We start from the raw sequence: 8,342 nt of genomic DNA, 5'->3' as shown, positions 1-8,342 counted from the left end.
GGTCATTTTTTTGAGAGAGATGCTAATGGTCTTGTCCGATTCAATGATCTATGCTAAGCTATGCTAAAAGTGGTACCGCCAGACCCGGAGATCGGCTGAATGGATTCGAAAACGGTAAAACTCAACTGTTTAACTCTGGGGGAGTTGTAAAATGAGTCTATTTCCAAAAAAAGTGGAGTATCCCTTTAAACATCCAGAATATCTTGTCATAGACAAACAGTAATATATAAAATCTAACACAAACAGTAATATATTAATACAATTTAAGAGAACTGCTTTTTATCTTAATATATTTTAAAATGTAATTTATTCCTGTGATGACAAAGCTGAATTTTCAGCATCATCACTCCAGTCTTCAGTGTCACAGATCAGATCATATGATTTCTGAGACTGGAGTAATGATGCTGAAAATTCAGCTTTGTCATCACAGGAATAAATTACATTTTAAAATATATTTAAACAGAAAACAGTTGTTTTAAATTGTAATAATATTCCAAACTTTTTGTGTTTTTAATGTATTTTTGACCATAAATGCAGCCTTGGTGAGCATAAGAGACTTCTTTCAAAAACATTTATTTTTGCATTCATGTAAATAAATAAACCTAATAAAAAAAATAAAAAAAATAAAAAATATGTTTATACAGAATACATCAAAACCGACCAGTATATATTACCAAAATTTCAATAAATCTATAAAATACATGATTCTTTAAAGATGGTTATCAACAGGCTGATTTGCAGATGGTATATTGTCCATAAAGAATATGCTGCATATGGAGGCCAATCTACAGAATGACTGAAAAAAAAAAAAGATACTTAAACACACATGTGTCTCTGTTCTAAGGTCAAAGGTTGAAGTTCCATGAACCATGGTTCCGTGAAAAGCTTTGGAGCACAGGTCACCGACTCGAGATGGCGAAGGAATGAAGGGCGGATATTGTATCTCCATTCATGTGGCATTTGGGGTCAAAGTTCAAAGATGAAAGGTCCCCAAAGTTCAAAGGTCAACTTGGTGAGATAGCACAAAAATTGCTGATCCGGTGTACGCAAGATCCAGGAGCTTGTAGTTGAATAATACTAATTAAAAAAAACAATGTAAACATGCTACAACAGAGCTTAAAAAACTGTTTTCATTGGCGGAAAATAAATATTCAACCTTAGTGGCTAATTTGAAATCTGAACAAATGGTTGAGATTGCCTGTACAATCACACTTTTGGTCCTGTGAAATGGCTTTGGTGTATTTGTTTTATTCTGTCAAATAAGTCACAATATAAATGTTTATCCATTTTGCTTATAAAATACAGTATATCAGAAGCCATAAAGGCTCTCCTTTTTTCAGATTACTCCAGATTATTAAGGGTGAGAGGTGAGCTGACGCACGGTCTCCCTGTGCGCGCGCACGTACACACAAAGCGCCTCCTGTAGCTTTAAGCTGCGCTCACTCACTCAGGCAGACAGGGAGGGCAAGAGAGAGCAGGAGGAGGAGTGTGACCATTGCGGAGTTCTCGGGGATTCCGAGAATACACAGTTCAGACTCAGACCCGACAGTCGGTGCCGGAGCCCGATGAGTTTTTGGACTCTTACTTCCATTTGGCGCGGTTCACGGCGCACGGAAACGCTCGCTCACGCACGGATAGCGGAATCAGGTACGTGTAGAGGCGACTCGATGCCCGCCCAGCAGCTGGAAACACTCCGCTGTATGTGACTGAGATGTTTGCTGTATGTTTATTGTGATCTTAGGAGGTGCTGAAAGAAAAACAGACGCGTACGGAATGCGAGACGCCGTTCACACGGGACGCGTTCTTACCTTTATAAACAGGACGTTGTGGTCTCGAGACACCCTTTTTAAAAGTTGAACAGTTTTTAACTTGACTCGGCGTCTTAAAGACGTAGCCAAAGACGAGACCAAAGACGCAAGAACGTGTGCTGTGTGAATCGCAATGGTCGCTTCTGTCATTTAGTTTCCATTTTGTTTCTCTGTTACTGTTAGTGCGATGTTACCGTTTCATTTATGTGCTGGTTATTATTATTCATAGAAATGCTGGGATAAGATTATTTCTAGTTTTCTTTGTCCCAAGCCAAATATATTTATGTAATATAATGTAAGACTAATTATGTAATGCAGTGTAAGAAGTCTTAAATTTGGTTTACTGTGGTGTTAATGACTTTTACTGATGTCCCATATGTGTGTGTATAGCCTATATATATATATATATATATATATATATATATATATATATATATATATATATATATATATATATATATTATACACACACTAGGTTAATCTGTTCAGAACAATATATCACCTGCTAAGTGAGCTTGTCAGAGCTTGTGTGTGTTTTGTGTGTGTGTGTGTGTTCTTATGTAGACGACAGGCATAGATTTTGGACTTTGCATTGTTTGTAGTTTTCATAAGGTTTCCTGTGGCTTCAGTCAATAAAAATGGGACTAAAGAGGTCAAGGGTTGAAGTTTGAAGGTCGTCAGAGATCATAGTTCGGTGTTGGTTCAGGTGGCTTTTTTGCTGAAAGAAAAGACCAAAGTTACAGAAAAGCTCACATTTGTCAGTTTCTGCAAAAAGCATAGATGTGAATGTGTTTTAAAGAGATCAGAACATAGTTGATTGAGAAACAACATTTTCTCTTAGGATTAAGTTATTAAAATCTTTCACTCTCATCTCCATGAGAAAATGTGCATCTTTATGATAATATATGACACCGATGTCTCTTCATCAGACATTTGGAGACATCAGAAGAGATGGGAGAGAATCAGGGTGATGGTATTATGTGGCTTCTTAAAGATTGATGCTGACTTGTAATGATGTTATCGTTGCTAGAGAAATTAAAATGAACACACGGCGACCTAATTTATCAGAGGGGACGTCAATAAAATGAACTGAGAGCGGTTAAAACAGTGCTGGGTCATCGTCACCTTAAAATACTATCCTCCTAAACTTCAACCTCAACGTTCTGATGACCATCCGCTACCTTATGGCTTAGGTCTTTCATATCATCATATGTTTTACGTTTAACAAAAGAGTGATTATCAGAATGTGGTGTTTTTCAGAGCACACACTTAGCAATATTAAAGCACATGGTTTTGCTCGTGCAAAACATAAACTTGCTGGCGTAACATGTCGTAAATCCATAGAAGCCATGGGCGCTTTACACTCATTAACAGGTCAGTTGACAGCTCAGGGACACAGTGGTTGCATGTTTGTTCCTTGTGTAATGAATCTTGTTGTATACAGGGTATATCAGTGATAATAGGTGGCCTGGAGATCAACAAGCATTTGTGCTGTTTATACGAGAGGTTTTGTACACCAAAAGAAAGGATGAAGACGGTTGCCTGGCTGTGTAGGTGTAATGCCTAGGTCAGCAAGCCTATAAGATCATTACAAATCACACTGTACGACATGGATCTAATAAACTTGGGTACGAGACTGTGCGATGATGACACCTATTGAATCGTAGGCTACGACGCAAGTTAGGATAGAAGAATAGAACATCATCAGTGTGCGCTAGTGGTAAACAAATAGAGCAAGATGAATCACACTTTGGCAGTTGTGGTTTTTATGTACGCTGAAAAAAAGAGGAAGCGAAGGTGGAGAATATGGATGCGGTCATGGCTAGGGAAAAGAGGCCAACTTGGCATGCTAATTTTGCAAATGGAGCTTGAGGAAAGTAGTTTTAAGTTTTGGCGCCATGTCACGTTGATCAATACGCCATTTCATGTTGCACTTTTATTGGCTAGACAGTAAACATAGGTCGTAGCAGCAAACACACTATTGAGAGGATCATGCTAAACATCTGACACTGTAAGAAAATTATCGGAGGCTATCTTTGGTCGCAAGACCAGCCTCTCACTGTACGACGTAGGACCACCGTTTAGGAGCCACGCCACGATTGGTCATCTTTTGTCTGGGACAGCCCAAAATCGAACAATGTTTACTGAGCACTGAGCAGAGTTAAAAAAAACTGCGATCGTATGAAATACAGGGCACAGATTCTTCTCCCCTCAGCCTTGGGACAGAGGCAGGGCTTTCATTTATAGCGATGCATTGATTTTTGCTGATTGATTTACTGCAAACGATTTATAGTTTGCTGAATTTGCGGTGGAGGTTTGCTGGGAGATGTAACTCCGATAAATCGAGCATCACCACACATTAGAACAATAGCAGTGACCTTAACACACCTACCAATCGACCAATCAATGCAATTTTGAATACTATTCAAATTATACACTTCACCACCCCTTGCCTGTTCGTATGTATATCATATACATATTCATATATTTTGGCCAATAAATTAAGTTAGCACTACACTCTTAATACATTTGACTATTCTTAGGTCCACTAAAATGATCAAATGTGCTGATACTCCCTAGATCTGGCTATAACTAAATGTTAATTTTGCCTTGTTTCTATTTAGTATTTAGCCATGAGTGTTCTGCAAAGAACGGTGGATGGAAAGCATGTAGGCCAGTTGTAAATGTGATTTGGCCTCCAAAACGGACAAATGCTGATCATGAGAAACATGATCTCAACAACTTGTATAACACACAAGTTAATTTAATATAATTACCCGGCTGACGTCTAGCTGCCAGCTGTATTACTGTATTGCCCACTATGTCCTGAGGCAAGATGGACCTGGAGGTCAAGGAATCCTGGCAATTGGGTTCAGGAAGATTTTACTGCTCCTGGGGGACATTACTAATCGTGCCTTATTTGAAGCAGGTTATATGCTGTGCTAAGTGAAACAGCAGTCCTTTCCAGTGAATCTGGAGTTTTGCCGTTTAGTCGTTTGTCTCTTTGAGCTGAGAGATGAATACATGCAGATTTTGCAGTTCAAGGCCACAGCGTGCCAAGCTGTCCTTCACACCATATTAGTGGTCTGTTCGTTCAGAAACCTTCAAAGCTCTGAGAAGGACATAAACCCTGCAGTAATGCTGAAGAGATGAACACTCGCAGAATGATCTGCAATCAGCACATCAGTAAGGCATTCACAGAGAAGGTGACAGGAATGATCCCAGCTTCATTATTTCTCTCATCTAAAAGCTTTCAGATCGCTCTGGCCCAAGCAATTAACTAAAGAGGAGTTTTCAGAATCTATGAATGAAAGATGGATGTGTGGATTATGAAGACTGCCGCTTGAGGTTGAACCGTTTTGATAAGCATTATGTGTATGTGTATATATATATATATATATATATATATATATATATATATATATATATATATATATATATATCGGTGTGCAACGCACTCCTACTAGCCACTGAGGCGGGTTTAATTTATATAATGTATAAAGTTTTCACTTGTAGTCTTTTAAAAAGGCATCTGAAATAATAAACTAAGTGCAATGCAGTGTTGTCATTATATATTGAGACTGATATATCTGAAACGCTCTCAGTACTCATTTCCAGCAGAATAGATACACAATACCAGCTGTTCTTTCTCTCTCTCTCATCTCTCTGACAGTGAGTTGACACACAAACCCGCCTCCTCTCACTCACTCATTTCATTTGCTCCGGATGAATATTGTTGGTGTTACAGGGCTTGAATTTCTGCGTGGGATTGTGTGTATTGCACATAATTTTACTTCTTCCATCAGATGCTGTGCTCAGCCACCTCTCAGTACTAAATTGAGTTCTTTTTCGTTGCTGATTGCGCTTAAACGGTCAAATACACACAAAATAATGTCAAAATGCCGGTCTTGGCGAGTATTCACCTAAACACAGTCAGTTATGTTTTAAGTGAACGTAAACAGTTGAGAAAGATCTGTCGTGTGCAGAAGAAAGAAAGTATTTTCATTTTGTGTGAACTATCTCTTTAAATCATGTGCTTGTGCTGACTCCCCTCGACAAAATCGCAAGTAGTCACGGGTATAAGCGGCGACCACTTATGATGGTATCACGTGAGACGGATGTTACTACCAGGCGTAAACATGCTCTTTATCGCAGCTTTGAGCTAATAGCTTCATGCTTCTGTGGATGTCATGGGGCCTTTTTCATAGGGCTGATTCTGCTATGACTCATTTCATGGAGAGATGTCAGGGGTCAAGCTCAGTGGAGCAGATTTTACGCTGCCGCGTGTTTGAGAGCACAGAGCTGCACGCTAAAACCCCGGAAAGTAATAAAGTCCTGTCACTTTTGTAGCAGCCCACCCGTCACTGGCCTCAGACTGCTGAATCACTTAATACTTACTTAAGGGGTTAAAATGAGCTGAGCTGTTGCCAGGCAACAAGGGACACCTCAGCAGCCGCTAGATGTGGGGTGTAGCTATCCGTCCCTCACGCACAGCCAGCGGTGAAAACGCTGAAAGATTCACACCGCATGCCCCTGCTCTCAAAGCACTCTAATGCTTCATGCAGCGAGGCATGCTGGGATATATTATTATGGACTGCTGTTTGTATGCACTCCTGCCACATGAAGTAGACGCGAGGGGAAAGTGTTGGATTTTTGTGTTGAACTAAGACCTTCTCCATGTGAGATGCAATTCCTGTGTGTTCACATCACACACTCCGCATCCCAATCAGCCGCGAGCCGTTGATTAGTCAAGTTTGTTTGTGCGCATCTCTTTCGGTAGTTTTGAGAGATGTCCTTGGACAGACGTCCTTTTGTCCTAGCGGACCGCTCGGGGCTTATGGAGGCAGCGCCTGCTTTCCTGGCATTAACGCAGGGCTCCGACCTTGACCTGACTGATATGACCCGAAAGCTTTTAAGTAACTCTCTAAAACAGGATTCAGTCATGTGACACCATGTTGAAGGGCTTATGTGTCACACTCACACTCCACTACAGGTTTGGGTGAGTTTTTCATTCATAATTTTGAATTCACAGTTTCACCACTGTGCATGATGAATATTGATTCGGTGATTGATTTTGCATAACACAAAACTGAATAATTATGGTGGAGTCTTTGCCTAGTTTCAATCTGGTTAGTGGAAAGAAATATTAGACATAATTCAGTTGTTTTTGCCACATGCTTCTGCTATGGTTGGGCAATAGAAATATTTAATTTTGGATGTTTATGTATTTGCTCTAAAATGGCTAAAAACTGTTACCAGAGGACTTATTTCAACCCAAAAATGTTTATATATATATATATATATATATATATATATACACACACATTAATATTACAATATTTATTTACATATTTGTATCTAACATTTTTTATAATAGATTAGTATTAAGTATGATAAAACAATGAAATTCCTTTTTTGGAGTACATTTATTGCAATAGCTTAAAGATTCTCAGAAATGAACTGAACTATATCAGCACACATCTACAGTAGCTGGTATAAGGTTCAGTACTCCCAGCGCACCGTGATCAGCAAAGTTTGCCTTTTTCACAAAGCGAATGTGGTGCGAGTTGGTATTTTTCCCCCAGTTATAACAAAATCAGTTTTGCTCCAGTGACCTTGAGCTGAAGCCAGATTGGAGTATTTCAGTGAGCTAATGCTGTACATTTGTGGCCATGTAGAAACTGGTTCACCTGTGGCCACTGACCTGTGCTAGATGTTTACATGGGCTGTCGCTCTGCTTGTGTAAGTATGTTTACATGTCTGATTCGGTCACAGAGGCCAGACGGATCTTTAGAGCAGATCTTTTCTTTAAGCCACCTGTCTCTCCATCGGGCTGCCCTCGCCGGTTATATTAAGGTAGGGCTTGCTCTAAATACACTTAAACGGGTTTAAAAAGGTCAATGATCAGTTTGATTCAGCACCTTGTTGTTGCCCTTCAGATTTGTTTATGTGAATGTGTTAGATTCTCTTTAGGCTCATGTGTTTCTTAAACACTTTATGATGGGTGTAAGCTTTCCAGAGTGATTCGTATGGGTAAAATAGTGTTAGACTGAGATATATGATGCAAGCCAATATTTAAAGATTCTTATTATTTTTTATTTTTTTTTTGGCAAATGTAAGATGATCAGAAAAGGCAGACAATTGTTAAGCAATTTTGCCCATATTTTGGTGACATGATTACGTTTTTTGTCCAGATGTGCGCCGGGTGTTTGCGTTTGAAACTGACAAAATCATTTACGTCGGAGACAGACATATGAGAGCTTGAGTTGTTGTTGGCATTGAGTGCTTGATCGATATCTCTTCATATGCATGTGTTTGTGTTGTTTGAAAATATGTTCTCACCTTACAGTAATCATACACTTTCACAACACTGTTAGCACAACACATCCAAATCTCATGTAAATAAAAAAAGTATATATATATATGTATATTAATATTATTCAGAGTGCACATACTCCTCATATCAGTGACGTCCAAGGGTCAGACCTAATTTTTGGCCTTAGTTAAAAGACCTGCTACCGAACTGGGGCTCAC

At 39.2% G+C, this 8,342-nt stretch overlaps 1 protein-coding gene across 1 annotated transcript in view; it reads left to right on the top strand.

Moving 5' to 3' along the window:
• Nucleotides 1-1,416: 1,416 nt before the first annotated feature.
• The window catches only part of nrip1b (nuclear receptor interacting protein 1b), a 28,882-nt gene continuing 21,956 nt past the window's right edge, over nucleotides 1,417-8,342 (top strand). Inside the window, exon 1 of the mRNA XM_082157003.1 lies at nucleotides 1,417-1,647. The gene's annotated coding sequence lies outside the window, so the exon portion shown is untranslated. The remainder of the gene's footprint in view (nucleotides 1,648-8,342) is intronic.

This window comes from Leuciscus leuciscus (assembly GCF_965113295.1).
Source record: "Leuciscus leuciscus genome assembly, chromosome: 24".
Lineage (NCBI taxonomy): Eukaryota > Metazoa > Chordata > Actinopteri > Cypriniformes > Leuciscidae > Leuciscus > Leuciscus leuciscus.
This window is presented reverse-complemented; position numbering and strand designations above follow the sequence as displayed.